Below are 21,151 nucleotides of genomic sequence, written 5' to 3'. Positions count from 1 at the left end.
ACTTTTTGTAATTCCGCTGGCTGCCTCTAGTGTCGCAGAAACTACATACTGCACCTTTTAATAACTGCGACAGTGTTTCTCATAACTTACTTTATATCTCACAATTACGACTATTTCTCGGAAATGCGATTTGAAATATCACAATTGCAGCACTATTTAACAATTGCGGTTCTTTTTCCAGTTAAATCCACTTAATGTCATTCCAAAAAACACTGTGGTGATATTGGATATTTTATTTATTGGATGGGCCTAGTATGACTGCAATGTGTAAAATAGCATCACATTTTTTCATAGCATTGTAATATCTAACTTTTATGAGCAGGTTTATGGGGTTCTTGGCCTTTACCGATGTGGCATTTTTTGACCATGGAGGTCTGGTGACAGTTCAGAGCAGCGATCTTCCCCTCTGTTTTCCTCTCATCTTTCTCTTTATCTTTCCACACGCCAGAGCTTTCAGGGGCTGCTGGATCTACATGGCAGATGGGTGCCTTGCTTTTACATCTCACTTGAGGGATGGAAAAAACAGCGCAATCTGCGACCCACAATGCAGCATCAGCGGAGCCGCGCAAACGAAACAGGGAATCGATGCAAGGGCACAGCCCAGATTCTTAACAATCCCTTTGAATCCCCATTTCCCCTTGCCCGGCCCTTCAAAGTGTGCCCAATGTTTTATTTATCCGATGGAGGGAGGAAATAAAGAGCCCGGCACAACAGAGTACCCCTTCTGTTTCCTGAAAAAGTCGGCCGTTATCGAGAACGAGGGGAGGGACAGTGGGGATTCGCACATGTCTTTGAGAAAGAACTACAAATCCCAACAGGCTCAGTGGTGGAAACGGACCAGCTGTCCACAGTTTTGCAGATCAGATCCCGTTGTCTTGATTATGAAATCACAAAATAATGAGGAGTAAAGTGCAGGCATGAGTGTTTTCTCCTTTGTTCTTGCTTTTGACAGAAGTTATTTTTCTCCCGTTGCCTCCAAGCTGTGGTCTGCGGTTGCCAATGTTTGGTGCAGGACTGCATTTGTTCCCGCAGACAGAAGAGAAGACTCGTGGCCTGCCCTGTTTAAAGCTGTCATCCAACTCCCGCCTTGTGTTTTATTCAATTTTGACTGCGGCCCATACGCCTCCCATACCAACTGTCATCATCAAAATTGCAAAAGTCCAAAGCAATTAGACTTTAAGGAGACTCTCGGTTAACTTCTGTTGTGTTCTCACATAATATGAGATAGATAGATGGGTTACTTTATGAAAAAAAAAGACAAAACTTCTTTAAAAAAAGAAATTTGAGTATTGTTTTTGCAAAGATTCATAGTTGACACTTACAATTCTGTCTAGTCTGAATATGGAATGTTAGTCATACTTTGCAAAAACTGAACTGGTACAATTTCAGTCTGGCTAAAGCTAATTATTGCAGAAGTCGGTTTAAACACACTTACTGATGCTCTCACAAGCACCAACCATGACTTCCAAAAAGCATTCCGAGTTGACTTCCATAATGACTGGCTAATTTTCTAGTTTCTAGACAAATTTGAACTTTTTACGACACAGCAAATGAGCAAATCACAGCAGGCACCAAAAGCAGGCAGCATTGTCAAAAAAGATTTAGATATGAACAAAAAAGCTGACAGTGTTAATATGGAACCAAAAAGAGGAGCGCAACCTGGCATTCACTCAAATTTTGCACCTGCACCTTAACAAATGGGGCTCTCCTGTGTGCCTCTCTGGCTTTCTCTGACTCCATCTCTCATTTCTATTCAGCAAAAACTCTCATTCTGCCCTACACCCAGGCTCTGGGCGACATTTTTGGGGTGTTTCTTCTGCTCGGTGTACTGAGTGTGCGTTAATTTGGGCCCATCCCTGAGGAAGCGCAACAATGAAGTGGACCTATTTGGGAACGTGGTGCCAAGATTGGGGGATGACACAGCGAGGAGTTAGAGACACCTGGTCTGCCTGAAGGGCAAGCGGAAAACTTCTTCCCCTTTCCCTCGCTCTGAGAAAACAGCTGCTGATCAGCATCTCGCAGCCATCTTACCATACTGGCTCAACCTAGGCCATCAATCAGCCAACACCTCCTGGGTGAAAGAGAGAGAGAGAGAGAGTGAGCAATGAGCAATACCTCATTTACTTTGGCATAGGTGTTCAGTATTCTTTCACACAAGTCTCACATCAGTTTTGATGGTCTGAGTTTGTTGACAGCTATTCAAGAACTCTTAAAATCGTTTGATAAGTACAGTTCCATCCTGTGTTGACGCAGGACCAGTTTTATATATATATATAGCCTATACAGCATATAAAGTGCTGTTCAGATGAAAAAAAAGAGCTTTTTGGCAGCAAACACTTAATATGGGTTTGGTTCATACAGGGATAAAAAGTACCCAATGTGTAAAATGAAATACTCTGCTGTATCCTTAATGCTGTGGGCCTAATTTTGTGCCAGAGGTCCTGAACATCTTGTTCAGATACATGGCGTCATGGATTCGATCAAATACCAACAGATAAAAAATCAAAACCACCTGTGCTAGAAATCTTATAATGGGCCATTTTTGGATCTTCCAACAAGATAGTGATCCAAACACAAACATCAAAATCAAAACAAAAATGGGTCACTGAGCACAAAACCAAGCATCTGCAATGGCCATCCCAGTCCCTGACCTGAACCCTATAGAAAATGAGTGGGCTGAACTGAAGAGAAGAAGCGCCAACATGGATCTGGGAATCTAAAGGATCTGGAGAGATTCTGTATGGAGGAATGGTCTCTGATGGTCTCTCAAACTCATCAGGCATTATAGGGGAAGACTGACTCAGAGCTGTTATCTTGGAAAAAGGAGGTTGCAAAAACTATTTAATAAAAGGGGGCAAATAATTGTTCCCAATGTGTTTTGGAGAAAAACATTTATTTCAGAATGTGAAGTACCACTTTCAATTATTTTACTTCAATAAAAAGTTAGATTTTTGCATTTTGTTTAATAAAATATCAAAAGGATAAACAATGCAGATTTATTTGTTATAACCATATTTGGTCATATTTGCCAAGGGGGCAAATAATATATAAAATATATAAATATATATATATTTTTATATCTTTACATTTTTATATTTTTTAATAATTTTTAATAATTAGTTTTAATAGTTTTAATAATTTTGTTATACTTTTGACATTTTTATTCATTTTCTTTTTATATTACTATTTGGGTTTAATTAAGTTTTTATTTGTTTTTAATTTTAGCACTTTAACTTAAACTTATTCTGGTTAAACATTTCTAATTTTATTCAGTTTAGGTTTATCATTTAATATTAATATTTTATTTTATTTCAGCTTTATTTAAATTGAGAAAAATTAGGGACTTGGGTTTCAGTTTAGTTTTAGTTAATTATATTAATAATAAATAAGTAATAAATAATAATAATAATAATAATAATAAAAGATTTGTTATCAACTTGATAACTTAATAAGCACAAAAACACAGCAAACAAAAATATTGGGTGAAACGTCTTAGGGTTACGCATGTAACCCTCGGTCCCTGTGAAAGGAACGAGACGCTGTGTCGTGTTGCTAAATTTCAGGCATACCTGCGTGTCTTCCTACAAATCAAAGTTGATGACGTCTAATGCAGGCACACTTTCATAGTCACTGCCTCGGCCAATAGAATTGCCGTGTTTTTACACGTGCTTCAGACACCGGCGCACACTAAAGGATTTCCCATAGCATCAGCAACTAACACAGCGTTGAGTTCCCTCGAAAGGGAACAGTTAATTGTTAAGTACATTAACAATAACTAACTTTTTTTTTTTTTTTTTTTTTTTCTTTCTTTTTTTTTAAAACACTCAACGCTTAAAAGTGTGATGAACAACAAACTCCTCTGTCCTACTAACACTGCAACTCAAACATACACAGCAGACACAGTGCGAAACCACTTTCTGTACACTTATTGTCACTTGTGCCAATATCTCAATTCACATTCTATCCATACTGCAAAGTATCTTAAATCACATCATGTCAAAAATATTATGCCAAAAGTCCCAGGATGGTGGATTATTTCTGGTGGATTTTCAAAGCAAGCATGCTATTGGGCTATTTTCAGGCTAAATGAGCTAATGCATGGCACAAAACCCCAAATGCGAGGCCAAAGTTGGCACAGGAGTTCTTAAATATATCAAATCATTAATTTTTTTTCAAAGGCTTGATTGTGTTTGTGGGGTGCACTGTAATGTGTTCATGCTTCGTTTTTAAAAATTCGCATTATTTTTCACATATTTAACCATTATTCTACACTGCTCTGTCCCTCCTTGTAAAAACGGTCGGATAATTTCTGGGTTCCATGAAGGGTTCCACAAACATTCCAAGCTCGCTGCGCTGGTGATATTAAACAGAAGTTTATATGTGTTTGTCGGATAAGTGTGAATTAGCATTTAACAAACTGGTTAACGTTGTCCTTCGTTTACTTCCTTGCTACAACGTACGGTACAATTAACAATACGAACTTCATACTTACAGGTTGTGGCTCGTAAACAACAGCTTCTGTTTTTAAAGTTGGAACTGCTCCATCTTTCAGGACAAGCCGTTGTGCGAATCCTGCATTGAACTCACGTAGATTGAGGAAGCTTTCCTCCGGAAAATGTGCAGCACAGCGACATTTGGATTATAATTATGAGGGACCGAGTTAAAAATAAAATGTAACCATTGCTCCCTAACTCCACCGTCCTTAGGAAGACTGAACAAAGTGGACCTGCAATCTGGGTGAAAATAACAGCGTTTCGACGGCATGGCGGAAACGACACTCTACTACCACAACAACTCTTCTCCAAAGCAACATAAAATGGCCTCGCCCCTTTATTTATTGTGTTCCCAGAGGAGAGGTTTATGTAAATGTTGGGGTTAGTGATGTCACTAACCCTGGAGGAATGTCTTGTAGCCCCTACCGGCCATTTGCTGTAGTCCTTAGAAATTGATTTCTTTAAAAGCAAATATCTCCCTTTGTATTGAACTTTGAGCGTTGTAACTTTGCAGATGTTGTTTATGCACAAACAGCAACATTACACACTAGCTAAAGTTAAAAAAGTGAAATCACATTCAACCACCCCTTTAACATGCAAATGCAAACAGTATGTGATAAAAGTGGTTCATACTTTCAGTGTGTGGTAGGTATGTGAATTGCAATCACAGTCCTCAACTTCTTTTCATCTGTATGTGCATTAAAACTTTCAGTCCTCGATGCAAGTGTGCTAAAAGAGGGAATCCTCTAAACGTCTGTCCGTCTTTCTTCTCCTCTGACGTGTTGAATAATGGAAAGTTGCAGGAGGAGCGCTTCTAGGCAGAGCCGGTGACATACGGACCCAGACACGTACTCCGGCACACAACTTGGTCAGCACAGATGAGTTGTGGGAAAACAAGCAGCTGCGGGAGGAAGAATGGACCATAAGGCTCGACCGCTTGCCAAATTTCATCATCTATTATGGATTGCCTGAGAAGCATTCTCCACTGCGACCGGGGGCATGTCTGAATCACATGCAATCGCAAATCCGCACTGAGCACAGAGATATTGGTGATGTGCTCTGAGCCTGCCTAGGTTTATGGAATTTAACATGTTACTACAGAATTAAAAGATTTAGATGGTTGAAATGTCTTGTATTGAAATACCCCTGCAATTTCAAATCAGATATAACACAGATTTACTGACTTACTGAGAGATTTATTGCCTGTTTGCTCAGAATGATAAGTAGAGGATAAATCTGATCAATTTATTAAACTATAATAAAAAGCATCAGAGCAAATCCAAATTGATCTGAGCTCTTTGAAAAGATACAATGCTACACGATTTGGCGTTGTCCTTTTTTGTTCTGAAAGATCCTGAAAGAAATCCTGAAAGAAATATGTTTGTCTTTGTCTTTTTCCCCCTAATAAAAACAAATAGGCTAATGCATCCGTACCATGGTACAATGATAATATCAGACAGTTATCAGTAATGGTACTTTCACATACATGACTAATATATAATACTGATATATATATATATATATATATATATATATATATAGTTGTTGCACCATTTGACTTTGATTTGGCAAATGTTATTTATATTATTATATTAAACAGTTTTGTTGAAATTTGTTCTCAAGAAATAATAGAACATTATGCCAAACTATTTAATAAGGTTTCCTTTTCAAGATTTTCAATATTTTAATTCATTCAGGAAAGTTAAATCATGACACTTTACTCCCCCCAAAAAATCAAGTCAATAAATGTAAGAATTTACAATATACCATGGTGCCAAATGAACACAATCATATTCATGTGGTACCCTAATTAACTTCAATGAATCAGTTCAAAGAATGATATGATATAACCATAGTACACGTTCAAAAAAATACCATACCACTTTTTTTTTTTTGTTAGTGCCATTCCAAAGAATCATTACATGAAAAGTCTATATCTCTAAAGTAAAATCCCACTTCATCAAGGCAGATATATCCCTACCGTTCATTATCTACAGCACGTGAGCTCTCTCGTAAGAAGCTGAACTAAAGCAGTGTCGAGAGTTTCTATATCTTTTCTGAGGGACCACTTTGGCAGGCACCATCTCCGCACAGCAGTCAATTGCCTTGTAAATTACGGGGCTGGGGTAATAAAAACTGATTTGTATATCATCAGGAGTGGAGAGTGTGTCTGTCTTGTAAATTTAATTAAACAGCAGGTGCAAAATCAGGTCATATGGCTTTGATGTGCCCCATGTGAGAATGACAACCAGACAAAGATTCTAATATGGGCAGCATTTACATATTTTTGCATGGGCGCTTCTACATTGGAACAGCCATCACCTTGTAGTGCATCGAATCCCCCCACCCCAAAAAAATCAAACAGGATTCAAATGAACCGTCACCTCCAATTTTAATAGATCTGCACCAACGTTTAAGCTCTTCTCAACAGCTTTAATGTTGCATAAATGCACCTATTATAGTCAGCTCACCCGTACTGAGACGCTTTAGCTGATACAAGGCAAATGATCAGCTCATCGAATACACAAAATATGTAAATAAACTTGAAAATATTTAGGTACCTGCTATCTGCGCACATAGGCTTCCTCTCAGGCTTGCAAAGCAGTGAAGCTAGAAATCATCCTCTTATTGGACGGTGTGACCTGTGACTTCAGTCCCGCCTCTGTCCCCACAGGACCCCATTGATTTGATTTGACTTGCAAGAGGTGTCAGAGTCTGACCTGATGGCAACACCCATCTTGTGCTTTTACTTTCTACTTTCTTTTCTTTTTTTCTAGAGGAGGTGCTGGATAATTACCACCTAGGATGTTGCCATCTGTGCCGCCTTTTCACGGTCTGTTAACTTGCCTCTCAAAAACTTTTCTGGTGGCAAGGGCCACACATGTAAGAGAGTGCGCATTCAAGCATCATTAAATCCTATGCTAAAGAGGATAGACTCTACTTATAGCTCAGAGCAGTATGTCACGCCGCCACAAAATAGGCCGATGCAAAATCAAGTCCCAAAAATGTAATAAATTCAATGTGTTTTTGAACATTGAGGTCATGTTAGCGCGATCCGGTCCAGATCGTGCTGGCATGCGCTGTCTTTCCAAAGTCATTCTGACCTTATCCACCTTATGTCCAGTTAAGCACAAATGTGTGGAATAAACGTTGATATCCGAGAGCCGTAACTTTATTGTTCTGTCTTCTAGAGCGGCGGAGATCAAGTCTGACCCGACCGCCAACAATAGCAGCGTTTTGTTGTGGTGGAAATCTGTTATTAACAAGCTGTCGGGTATTTGTACTGACAGATTCTTTGTGAAAGCCTCACTTAGGAAACCACGGTGTCAAGCTGAGCAAGTTTTTAATGAGAAATGCCAAGCAAAACACGGCACGCTGCTGCAGGAGCGAGGATGGGTACAGGTGCATGGCTGGAAGCGGTAGATGGCTCAATAGCCAAGAGAGAACATATCTGTGTTCAGGATCTCCTCTGATTATTGCCACACATCATCAGAGAAATGAAGCAACATCAACACAGGTGCGTGGCAGAGGGTTATGGGAGCCGGTTTGACACGTTTTGTGAAAGCTCGTGCTGTTTTATTGCTCGGGATGCTTGCTGCGCCACGCAAAAAAATCCAGCAGCGGTACATTATTTGATATGAAGCAGTTCATCAAAGCTATGATGAAAAAAGAAAATATTACACCAGAGAAATAATGATTGTTTTTCTGCTTTGAAGGAAGTATTTAGTTATGCTTTTAGATCACGTGATGTAGTTGATAAAAGCAAACAATCACAATTAACCCTTTGCTAAGCTCCACCCCCTCTGGTTACTCTTACAATTGCAGACTTGCGAGTTTATAAAACATCCCATTGGAATGAACTGGAAATAAAAATCGATTGTATATTATTATTTCATGGGCTGGAGTGATGTATGGCATTGCAAAGCATTTTTATCTGCTGCTGCTTTTCTTAAAGTGAAAGATGCAATGAAATGAAAGTAGCGGCAGATCGCTTCTTCTGTATTGTGAGGTTTTATGGGACTTGGTTTTATGCATCTGTTGTTGATTGAATGTTGAGATGTGGGCGTGGCACTCAAAAGTAGAGGCAGATGAATGCAAATGGGGAGGGGCGGGGTTTAAGCAGACTACATGATTGGAGAAGTTCTGCATATGTCACCAGAAAGAAGTTTATTGTTTCACTGGAAGATCCAGTTATGACATTTTGATAAAGAGTACATTTTTTAAAAATAAAAACTAACTATGTAGGGTGAATCATTCATTTTTTTCATGACGACTTAGTAATTATACGCAATATTTATAATTATTACGCAATAATACGATGAAAAACTGTGGACACTTCAAAACAGAATCAAGTCAGTCAACTGGCAAGAGAAAAGAATTGTGAACAGTGAACAGAACTGTTCCAACCATTCCTATGACACATTCACTATGGTACTGCAAACTCTTTAGTTACTAACTCACAAAAATGACCTGAGTCAACACATAAAATTAAATTATGTTAAATAAGTCCCATTAATTGACCTTGGAGCAATTTTCAAGTTCTTGCATGTTCATTTAGGAATGATGAGCGACACATATTACAACACAAACTTCTCAAGACTTGTTTAAAGAGAAAAGAGAAAATCACTTATATTCTCTCTGGTTACATTTTCTAAGCAATTTTGCAATATTTTTTAGATAATTCCATAAAACTGTGTACAAAACTATCAAAAAGAGCAAACCCTGCTAAATAACCTGATTATATCAGCTTGAACTGTTTTACTGGTCTTTGCTGGTTTAAGCTGGTCTTTCAGCATGGTTAAGCAAGATGTTTAGCTGGAAAATTACCCAAACCCCTCTAAAACCAATTGCCAATCAGCTAAGAGCTTGAAAATGGCGAAACGGCAATAGTTGTTAACTCTTATGATTGGTCTGTAACGTTTTAAGGTGTGGCTTTGTGAAGGCTCAGTTCACAAGTGTGAAGGCTCGAAAATAAAGATGAGCTCACATTGATTACTTTTTCTCCTTTAAAAAAGATCCAGCTCTAGCATATGCAATAAATTCCTCACCTACGCTCCAGTCCCAGGGTGTGTCCACTGATTTATATGGATACGCCTAAACAGTTCTAACCCAAAACACCTACGAGTCCAATAGAAATGTCATGAGCGCAGCTGAAAAATCTCATAAACTCAGGTGAAACACTCCAGGCATCAGCCGTGCAGAGCACCAGAGTCCTGGATGCAGACCTTTACTATTGACAAACATGACAGTTCCTCTTCATAATGAATATTTTCTTGCTGCAGCTGTTGTAGATAACATACAAGAGGGCTTGATGTGTTGGCAGATTTGTACAAACAAGTGAGTGAAAGCTACATTTGGAACGCCAGACTATAAGCAACATGAGGACAGCGACTCAAACCTGGATTGTGGTTTAGCAGCGTTGATTCGGGCCAACAGCATTAGTGCTGGCAGCACGTTTGCTTGCGTAAGCTGAAGGCTGGAGGGGCAGGTCAGGGGAATGTGTTGTGTCATCTGTAGGCCTGAACGCGTCTACACTGCACTACAGACCTCAATCCATCATCGACCTCATCATCTTCCTAATTAACTTTACTCCCCTGTGGAGACAACCCAGCAGCAACATGCCCTCATCCAATCAATCCCGTCATAGACAAACCCACAGCAATCTATGCACAGGTATGAATGAACAAATCATAGGCTTACTGAACTTATTATGTTCAACACATTCCCAAAAGTGGTTTTGGGAAGCAGCCAACGTGGTTCTACAAAGGTTCTTGCTTTAAAAGATGATCAGAATTGACTTTGTGGTGTTTACAGTGCTATGCATAAGTTTAGACACCCATGCTAAAGTTGACTAAAAAGAGGAATAAAAAATCATCTTTTGGAAATTGAACTTAATGCCTTAATTAAAAAAAATAGGAAAAATCCAACCTTTAAGGACACCAATTTTCTTTGTGAATGAATAATGTATCGTAAATAAATAAATGTTCTTCCTTAAAATACAGGGTGCATAAGTCTGGATACCTAGAGACTGGCATGGAGTACTTTCCATAAGATCATCTCTCAATGCAAATCAAACCAGCTATTAGGCTTACTGAAATAAAACCATGCCAATCTCTAGGTATGGTGAAGGCTATGTGATGATGTGGGGCTATTTTAATTCCAAAGGCCAAGGGAACTTTATCAGGATGCATAGTATCCTGGATCCATGAAGTAACTGGCCTTTAAAAATAAAAATCTGCCTGCCTCTATGGGAATTTAACATAGGGGTGTCCAGACTTATGCACCCTGTATTTTAAGGAAGAACATTTATTTATTTACGATACATTATTCATTCACAAAGAAAATTGGTGTCCTTAAAGGTTGGATTTTTCCTAATTTTTTTAATTAAGGCATTAAGTTCAATTTCCAAAAGATGATTTTTTTATTCCTCTTTTTAGTCAACTTTAGCATGGGTGTCTAAACTTATGCATAGCACTGTATGTTACTGTGTCGTTCAATGAGTAACTCTAATGAATGTATTTAATTATTTTAACAATTTTGTGGTGGCGAAAAGTTGCATTTTCAGTTAAATTTGGGAAAACCACTTGAAATATTTGTTGTGTTGAGCTATTTCAATTACTTTTGTTGTATTTGTTAATTGCAAAGAGCTGAAAGTCTGTAAATTTTGCCAATAAACCTGATTTGCAGTGGGGTTTGAATAATTTTGATTACAACTGTATTTCTTTACCACAGAGCCCAGCACATGATATGCAGAAGAAAAAAATTGATTTTCCTTTGCCAAAATTTAAATAAAATGAGGGAGCGAATTAGTATACCAGGGTCACAGTGATGTAAAGTATTTGAGTAAATGTAATTAGTTACTTAACTTAAGCATTTTTTGACTACTTTGTAGTTTTACTGAGTATCAAAGATATTAGCAACCTTTTCTCTCTATTTGAATACATTTTTGAATAAGCTTATGTACTCTTAACTCCAATACAATTGTGATGAGTAATGCAATTACTTGTTACATTTTGCATGGCACATAACCTTTTCTGCAGCAGTTTATTTCTGTTATAAACAAACAATATCACAATGTACAGGAATGTATTGAAGGTACTGTATCTTGTGTGTTTTGTCCTTAACCAAATAGTTAAGGTCCTGCCAACAAAGCTACTTTACATGAATGTGAGTACATTAGCAGGTAGTTGCTGAATCACAGGTGTTTGATTTATAAGATGAGGTCATGACTGTAGCCGGTGCTGAGGCAGAAACCAGCACATCCAGTGCAAGTAGACTTTGACTAGTTAATTTTACTTAAAGGAACCGTATGTAAGAAATGTATTTCACTTAATCATAAAATGGCCCTGATATGTCACTAGACATTAAGAAATCATGTTCATTTCAAATACTTATATCACTGACAACAGTAATCCGGCCAGGATATTGTCATTTAAAAGTGAAGTTGCAGCCCTCAACTGATGTTGATGTTGTCATGTTGTGTTTTGGCCTGAAGCGCCACCCTCCACCTATCTACCAATCATGAAGTCAGTAGTGTTTCGGCATCCGGGTTGCCAGCTCTGCTCTAGTTACCACAGCTACGTAGCAGCCTACGTTCCTGCTGGATCCTGTGGCAACCTTGAGTCAGGGGGGAGGGGGAGGGGATACACCGCTCTACAGTCATTTGAAAGTGATTGCAGTACCAGTTTTGGCCACAATCTTACATACGGTTCCTTTAACATTTTTCCATTATATTGAAGAGAACTTTTTGAAGGATATTGGTTTACTTATGGCCTTTTTGAGCACTAGAGCTTAACTGAGACGTCAGTGTTTGTAGACGTTTAAGAGGCTGTTGTGTCGACCTTGATTTATTAACTGTCTGTTTCTTATTTTCACTGGCATGTCTCTTAGGTGTTGAGGAGTATTGCATCTATGAGCCTACATTCAGTACAAGTAAAATATAAGTACTCTTAAAATCAGATACTCTATGACTTTTACTCAAGTGGTATTGAAATTGGTGACTTTTAACTTGTAATGGAGTCATTTTCACACTTTTACTCAAGTATGGTTTTCTGGTACTCTTTACACCTCTGCTGGGCCATGGTTTAAGCAAACAGAGGAACAAATTCTTAATTCATGACAACGATCTTGTTTTTTGTTTTGTTTTTTTTCCAACACATGTCTTGCAGGGCTCTGTACTTTTTAGATACATTTCACAATAAAGGACAACTGCAGAAATTAATAAAATCCCCCAATAATTGTTTTTCAGTAAATAATTACCATAGAAAAAATAGTTTAGCTCTACTTTCAGTTCATCATACAGTGGCATACTTAAAACAGCATGATGTATAGCTTATCAGATTATTACACTATATTAAACAGATTAGGCTCTTGTTTAATATAGTGTCAGACACTGCAAAAATTTTAAACACAAATATCAAGTTAAAAGCAAAAGAGTGGAAATGATCTGTTGATTCTGGGAACATGTCAAAATGTAATAGCGATATTTATTATGAATTGAAATAATTTAGTTGTTTATTTACAATGTCAAATATTAAGATAATAAATATAAAATAAAATATTACAGTACTATAAAATAGAAATCATCTGACAGGGAAGGCTAGAATCTTTCTTTTCTTATAATGTTATTTATTTAATATTTTTTGACATAAAAATTTGATATAAAGAACTTTTTGAGCCCATTTTGCAGCCAAAGGCCATCTGAAACGGCTTGAAGACACGTCTTAGAGCTTCTTTTTTAAACTTTTATCTCAGCAAGTATATTAATTTGTGCAATGTATAGCTGTTATATGTGTGTATTGTTTTGTTGAGTTTCAGGTGTAGAGGCAATAACAGTATAAATAGGTTAAGCAAATCCCATGGTTTTCCGTGGTTACTGATACTTTGGTTCCCTCACTTGGTAGACTCGTGCACTGCAAACATCCCATAAACAGGGAACATTACTTAGTGTTGTGGGTGACATATTTATGCTTTATGTTTTTCTAATCCATCAAAAAATTAAATGATAAAAAATAAATAAATTAAATGATAAAAATCAATTAACCCTGAATGAGACCGAATCCACATTAAAAAAATTAGATGACCTAAAACAATCTTTTATCATAAGAAGTGATAATCTTACAGAAGGGAGCAACCCCAATGGCTAATTAATATTAAAGGTGATAATGAAGGGATTATTTTTCCAAGACTATAAGCAATTGGCTCTTAATTACAGGTGCTCTTTTTCTCTCACACACACTTTACGCAGCCTTTGACGCAGCAGTGACAGAAATAACCCCTCATTAGCAGTTAATCATGTTAACCTGACTGAGTGTGCAGTGATGGGGAGCTAACTCAATTTTGCAACAAGAGACTGATTTCTTACAATTAAATGAACAGGTGTGACGCATGTAGAGTTTCAAAATTAAGAGTTCGGAACAATCTCTCAAGTTTATTTCAAACAGACATCGCTAAATAGCCATATTTTCCTTCTTTACAAATAAGATGTGAAAATCTCAGTGACTGCACATTTTTGAATTCAAGTGCGTGAGAACTTTGAGTATAAACTTTAGGAGTTCAGCCTCCAAATAAAGTTTCTCTTTAATGTCCTATTAGAGCGTAGCACATGACACAAAATATGAGATCATAAAAGGCTCTGCAACACTCCTCAAATATACTACTGTTAAAAAAAAGAGAAGAAAATTTAAACTACAATAATATAGTGAAATATTATTACAATTTAAAATGTTTTCTATTTCAAGATTCATTCCTGTGATAGCAAAGCTGATCCAGTCTTCAATGTCACACGATCCTTCAGAAATCCTTCTGATATGCTGATTTGGTTCTCAAGAAACATTTCTTTTTTTAACCACATCACATAATACCACTCCATAGATGATAGAAATTCATAGGTGTTAGTTTAGAGTCCATTAGCATTAGCAGTTAGTCATTAGGCCAGATGAAAACCACCTAAGGGTTAGGCTACTATAAATCACAATCATCAGTCCAGATTCCTAATGACCCTAACATCAGATGAAATATGCAGAAGCTTGGAAACATTTGACTGAATTTAGGTTTCTAATGATCTTAAAAACCTTAACATCCCCTTTATACTTAAACGTAAATAAAAACACAATACATACAAAATACATAATTAATTAAAATGATTCAACATGCTTCCAAAAGGGCAAAGAAAAACACTAAGCACGCTACTACACATAAAGCAGCTAAAAATATACAGCACACTTGTACGAAAAGGTCGGAGCACATTAAATTAATGACTACACTAAAAGAATCATAAAATACATTTAGCTTAGAGCTCTGAATGGTATAGCTGAGTGATTGGAGTGCAGGTAAGTATTCTCATGAGGGCACAAAATAAGCTGCTCTCATGGTCTCATTTAGCCAGACAAACTTGTGTACACCCGCACCAATACAATGTACAGAGTCAGGGCTCTCGAGTGGAAATTATGGCAAAGGTAGGCTACTAAAACAGCTTTATATAAACATAAAACTACAACTACACAAATCTGCAATTTTGCTCCTTACAAATGCTCAGAGGTTTATATGTGCATCTTAAAATAAAACTAAAACATTTAGGCTGACCTGAGTTTATGAAATAGGCCTAGGCTACATGTTGGATCATCTAAGCTACATGTGCAGCTGCTCTTTCCTTCAGAAACAGACATGTTTGATGGTGGCACCTTGTCAAACGACACTTTTTTTGTCATTTAAAAACACAAGCCAAATGTCTGTTTAATATAGTTGAAGAAGAATTAAAACGCCCTTATTCTGACTGTATAACTATACAGGTAAGCTTTCTTACTATCCAGGTTTAGCCTTCTTACAGACTAAAATGTGATACAACAGCGCCATCTTTCGGCTGGAGCTACACATCGTGAGTCTGAGCGTGACATTTACTGTGATGACCCTCAACATCACAGGTGTAAAGAAAAAAGCTGTTTCCACTAGGTTTTTGTTGCAACTTGCCACTTTTCTCTGCAGTGGGGTATTAAACAGTAAAATAAACCAGTATGACAGTGACACACCAGGCATAATGCAATCTGGTCCTTCCTGCAAACTGTATATCAACCTTGTAGCCTAAAACACAAAAATTGCCAGATGAAATATGATTGTGATTTTTAACAGCGTTATTTAATGTTAAAAATAAATTAGATAAAGTATGCCCCATCCACGATAAATGTTTCACCATTTTCACTATTTGATAGAAAATTAAAAGAAATTAAAATAACTTTCTGGATTAAAAAAAAGGAAAAAAAAGTATGCTAGCCTACATTTTCTATTAATGCCTGCACGAAATCCCATATTACCCATGGGTAAAAATTATGCCTTTTTACCATGGTTACATCAATGTTACTGGCTTCTTCAAAAGTACACTGTGTAATATTTGGCCCTATAGTGGTTAAAAAAACAACAACTGTGCATTCTGCGGAAGAACATTGGTTGTGCTTCGGCTCTGCGTGACTGCGGACGAACATGGTTATCCTTACATTTACATTTAATCACTTAGCAGAAGCTTCTATCCAAAGCGACTTAGCAATAGAAGCGGAGAGCAATAGAAGCAGTTGAACTGATGCGTCTTTCTTGAAAATGGCTACGGACTCAGCAGCTCGGGTTGAGTTAGGCAGGTAACGTTATTCCACCAGCAGGGAAGAGTCAAGGTAAAGCACATAAACCACTCACTTGGCTTAATAGATATAACCAGTTTAGATGGAAATGATTTTAAACTGACTAGAAGAGGTTACTGTACAGGGGCGCGGGAAGTGGGGGTGCTATAGCATAGGGGAGAGTGGGGTAAAATGAGCCAGTGGGTAAGTTGACCCACCCCCTGTTTCTAGGCAACTATGCACATTTGGTGTCATGGGACCATACATTTTGAAGGACTCCATCATTTCTATATTGCTGTGAAGAGGAGAAGCACATGGGGCAAGAAGGAAGTTGTCTTTTCCACAAAAACACCTTTTTTGCTTGTTAAAGTAAATTTTCTGCATTTCAGGTATATTAGCCATTTTGTCAAAGAAAATTGATCTAGGTCTAAAGTTGTGTATGGTACATGTTGGTGATTTGTCAACATTTAAAACCATGTGAATCATTAAGCTAAAGGTTACCCTGAATTGCTAAGCTAGGCCGTTTTGACCAAAATGGTGACTATGGGGCAAAGTGAGCCAAATGATGTGGGGTAAATTGAACCAGTGGTTCAACCTTTTTGAAATGGAGAAAATCGACAGAAATGTGTTGAAATAAAATGTCTTTGTATAAGCAACATATTAAGTAAGGGTTAATGCCCGACGAGGTGTCCATTATCAGGTAATACCATGGTCACTTACGATGGTCACATGGTCACTTAATATCTCCCGTATACAGGCTTTGCCAAGCAACGTGGCCACAGCGACCCGACCGCAGCAGTTGATCAGTGAGTTTGAGCCAGCGCAATCATTTAGAACTGTCATCAGGCAAATTGACGGGACGCCTTTCCTAGGTGTACATTATCACTTTTTAATGGACACCCTGCAGCCAATCAGAATCGAGTATTCACCCAGACCATGGTATAAACTGCAATTAACATTTATATGCCCTAATATTTCATAAAAACGATACAGTCGGCCGAAATATGAAAGACAATATTTTGTTGACTAGTTTTGGATAAATTATAAAGTTTTTTAAAATAGACTACTGCCACATCAAATAAGCTTTTGTTTAGCAATTTCTGCTCATATGTTATATATATATATATATATATATATATATATATGCACAGTATTATTATTATTTTTTTGTCAAAATAAAGTCATCAACTAAGATGTTACTATAGTATTTGTTCCAATGTAGGCTATATTCAAATAAATGAATACATATAGTAAAATGTAGGCCTATAATTTATTTTTTACAAAGAAAGTACACTTGAAATATTGTTGAAATTGTCATTGTTGTTGTAATTGTAATCTTTTTAATAAAATAGCAAAACATATATTTACAAGGTAGATGTAAGCTAAATCTTAAAAGGTCAATATAAGCCTTCTCTTTAAATTATTTGTATTGTGCTTTATATTAGTGACACATTTGGGGAGAAGATTTTGTTTTTTTAATAACCACGCATAAACATTATTCTCTCAAAAATACAAACATGTACATACATGCTGCTCACATATTATGGTAGCCCTGTTTTGTGCTAAATAGTGCATTTACACCTTTGCCATTAATATGTGTATAAGCAACTGAAAAAAACACAAATGTCAGGGCATTTCAAAACATCCCAAGGGCCCCAAAAACACCTCAGACCCCAGAGGGTTAACATTGTTTAGAAAGGTAAGTGTGTTATTAAATTATTATTTTAAAGAGGCAAGTTTTTTTATTATTATGCTTGCATAAAAAAGTGAAAGATAGGATGGTCAATTTACCCCCAGATGGCTCAATTTACCCACTGACTGGGATCAACTTACCCCTAGCCTGGGGTAAGTTGAGTCACATGAACACTTTTTTTTCTGAGGTCATATTTTCAAGGCTCTTTGTCATAGGTGCATTTTTTAATTTTCAGTTTATAGGCAACATCCCAAATTAACAGTGGATGTCTTCACTGCACTTCTGTCTCAATTTCCCTTGCCTTGAGGTCCACATAAGTAAAAACTGGCTCATCTTACCCCACTCTCCCCTATGTATATGTTTTCACAGGATTGTAAATGCAACGCAAATGTTTGTTCATTAACATTTATTCATTTTTAGCATTTAGTCATTTATTTGTAATAAACACTTTAAGTGGGCTATTTAAAAAGTGTTATTTATATGTTAAATTATGATTTTAAAACATACGCGCAGAGTGTTATGTACCAAAACCAAAATGAATCGCTACTTTTTCAAAAAGAATTGCTACTTTTTCATAAGTGAATCTCTACTTTTTTAAAAAAGATTTGCCACTTTTTCTCAAAAAAAAGAATTCAAAAAAGATTTCAAAAATGAAGCGCTACTTTTCCAAAAAGAATCGCTACTTTTTCCAAAAAAGAATCGCTACTTTTTCAATCGCTACTTTTTCAAAAGTGAATCGCTACTTTTCAAAAGTGGATCGCTACTTTTCCAAAAAGAATCGCTACTTTTTCCAAAATAGAATCGCTACTTTTTCAATCGCTTTTTCAATCGCTACTTTTTTAAAAGTGAATCGCTACTTTTCAAAAGTGGATCGCTACTTTTCCAAAAAGAATCGCTACTTTTTCCAAAAAAGAATCGCTACTTTTTCAATCGCTTTTTCAATCGCTACTTTTTCAAAAGTGGATTGCTACTTTTTCCAAAAAAGAATCGCTACTTTTTCCAAAATGAATCGCTACTTTTTCTAAAGTGAATCGATACTTTTTCCAAAATGAATCGCCACTTTTTCATAAGTGAATTGCTACTTTTTCCAAAATGAATCGCTACTTTTTCATAAGTGAATCTCTACTTTTTAAAAAAAGATTTGCCACTTTTTCTCAAAAAAAAGATTTCAAAAAAGATTTCATAAATGACGCGCTACTTTTCCAAAAAGAATCGCTACTTTTCCCAAAAAGAATCGCTACTTTTTCAAAGGTGAATCGATACTTTTAAAAAAAAGATTTGCCACTTTTTCTCAAAAAAATAATTCAAAAAAGATTTCAAAAATGAAGCGCTACTTTTCCAAAAAGAATCGCTACTTTTTCAATCGCTTTTTCAATCGCTACTTTTTCAAAAGTGAATCGCTACTTTTTCAAAAGTGAATCGCTACTTTTCAAAAGTGGATCGCTACTTTTCCAAAAAGAATCGCTACTTTTTCCAAAAAAGAATCGCTACTTTTTCAAAAGTGAATCGCTACTTTTTCAAAAGTGAATCGCTACTTTTCAAAAGTGGATCGCTACTTTTCCAAAAAGAATCGCTACTTTTTCCAAAAAGAATCGCTACTTTTTCCAAAAAAGAATCGCTACTTTTTCAATCGCTTTTTCAATCGCTACTTTTTCAAAAGTGAATCGCTACTTTTCAAAAGTGGATCGCTACTTTTTCCCAAAAAGAATCGCTACTTTTTCCAAAATGAATCGCTACTTTTTCTAAAGTGAATCGATACTTTTTCCAAAATGAATCGCCACTTTTTCATAAGTGAATCGCTACTTTTTCCAAAAGAATAGCTACTTTTTCAAAGGTGAATCGATACTTTTTCAAAAAGAATCGCTACTTTTTCAAAAGTGAATCGCTACTTTTTCAAAAAGAATTGCTACTTTTTTCCAAATGTGAATCGCTACTTTTAAAAAAAAGAATCACCACTTTTTCCTCAAAAAAGAATTTAAAAAAAAATTGCTACTTTTCCCTGGTCACTTTGAACAGATCTAGGGTCTATAGGGTGGTATTACGGGTCATGGTAGATCCAAGATAAGTGAACTTTCCCACATCATCAAGTGCTATATTATTTAACTGAAAGCAAAGCATTTTGGCAGCTTGTGACAGTCACAGTTTTTTTCAAGCCGATTGAGAGCCCAAAAGCATCACATGGTCTTGAGAAACAGTCAAGCAGAGTTTGCAGCTGCTCTGGTGAAGATGTCCATAATGCAGCATCATCTGCGTATAGCAGTTCTCTGATGACAAACTCTTGTGTTTTAGTTCTTGCTCTGAAACGGGATAGAAATTTCCATCATACCTAGTCAAAAGAGTGACTCTGGTGTGATTATCCAATTTTTCAAAGGCAGTCTTTAAAGGAACACGCTGACTTTTGGGACTTTAGCTTACAGTGCTTTGCCTTCTGAGAATATAGTTCCCAGTATGTATATGGTTAGAAGATGGCTGTGTCTCATGTGACCTTGTTATTTGTACATGCTGTGACTATACAAATCACAACATGTAAATAGGAAAATGTTGGCGTTATTTTGTCACTTATTGGGAGCAGTATGCTAGCTGGAGCTGTTTACCTCCAGTCTTTGTGCTAAGCTAGGCTAGTGGTGGGTGTGTCAGACAGAGTTACGGCACGCACGGAGATGAAAAGGGTATGTATGGACTTATCTAACTCTGGGGGATACGGTGAATAAGCTAAAGTCCCAAAAAGTCAGCGTGTTCCTTTAATACATGAGTGAAATAAATGCAGAAGAGGGTTGGAGCAAGGACACAGCCTTGTTTCACACCTCGATTTATAGGGAATTCATCTGATAGGTCACCATTAAATTGAATTCGGCCTTTCATTCCATTATGAAAAGATTTGATGAGTGATAGAAGGGTGGGAGGACAGCCAGCCTTTTGCAGAACCATAAAAAGAGCTTCTCTGTTGACTAAGTCAAAAGCTTTGGTCAGATCTACAAAAGCAAGGTAGAGCAGTTGATTCTGTTCTCTTGATTTTTCTTATATTTGTCTCACAGCAAATATCATGTCTGTTGTGGAGCGGTTGGGCCGAAAGCCACATTGAGACTCAGGATATATGACTTCAGCTAGCTGTTGAAGGCGAGTCAAAAAGATGCGGGCCAGGGCTTTCCCTTTCACACACAACAGTGAAATGCCACGGTAATTATCACAATCTCCACGGTCCCCTTTGTTCTTGTAGAGTGTGGTGATCTTTGCATCCTTGAAATCTTGGGGAACATGCTTAGAGCTCCAGCACTTTAAAATGAGTTGATGGAGATGGCGGGCTAGGGGTTCAATTCCAGCTTGGAGAAGTTCACCTGGTATTGCATCAGCCCCAGCAG

The sequence above is a fragment of the Abramis brama genome (assembly GCF_963993115.1).
Source record: "Abramis brama genome assembly, chromosome: 21".
NCBI classification, from domain to species: domain Eukaryota; kingdom Metazoa; phylum Chordata; class Actinopteri; order Cypriniformes; family Leuciscidae; genus Abramis; species Abramis brama.
Note: the sequence above shows the minus strand (reverse complement) of the source record.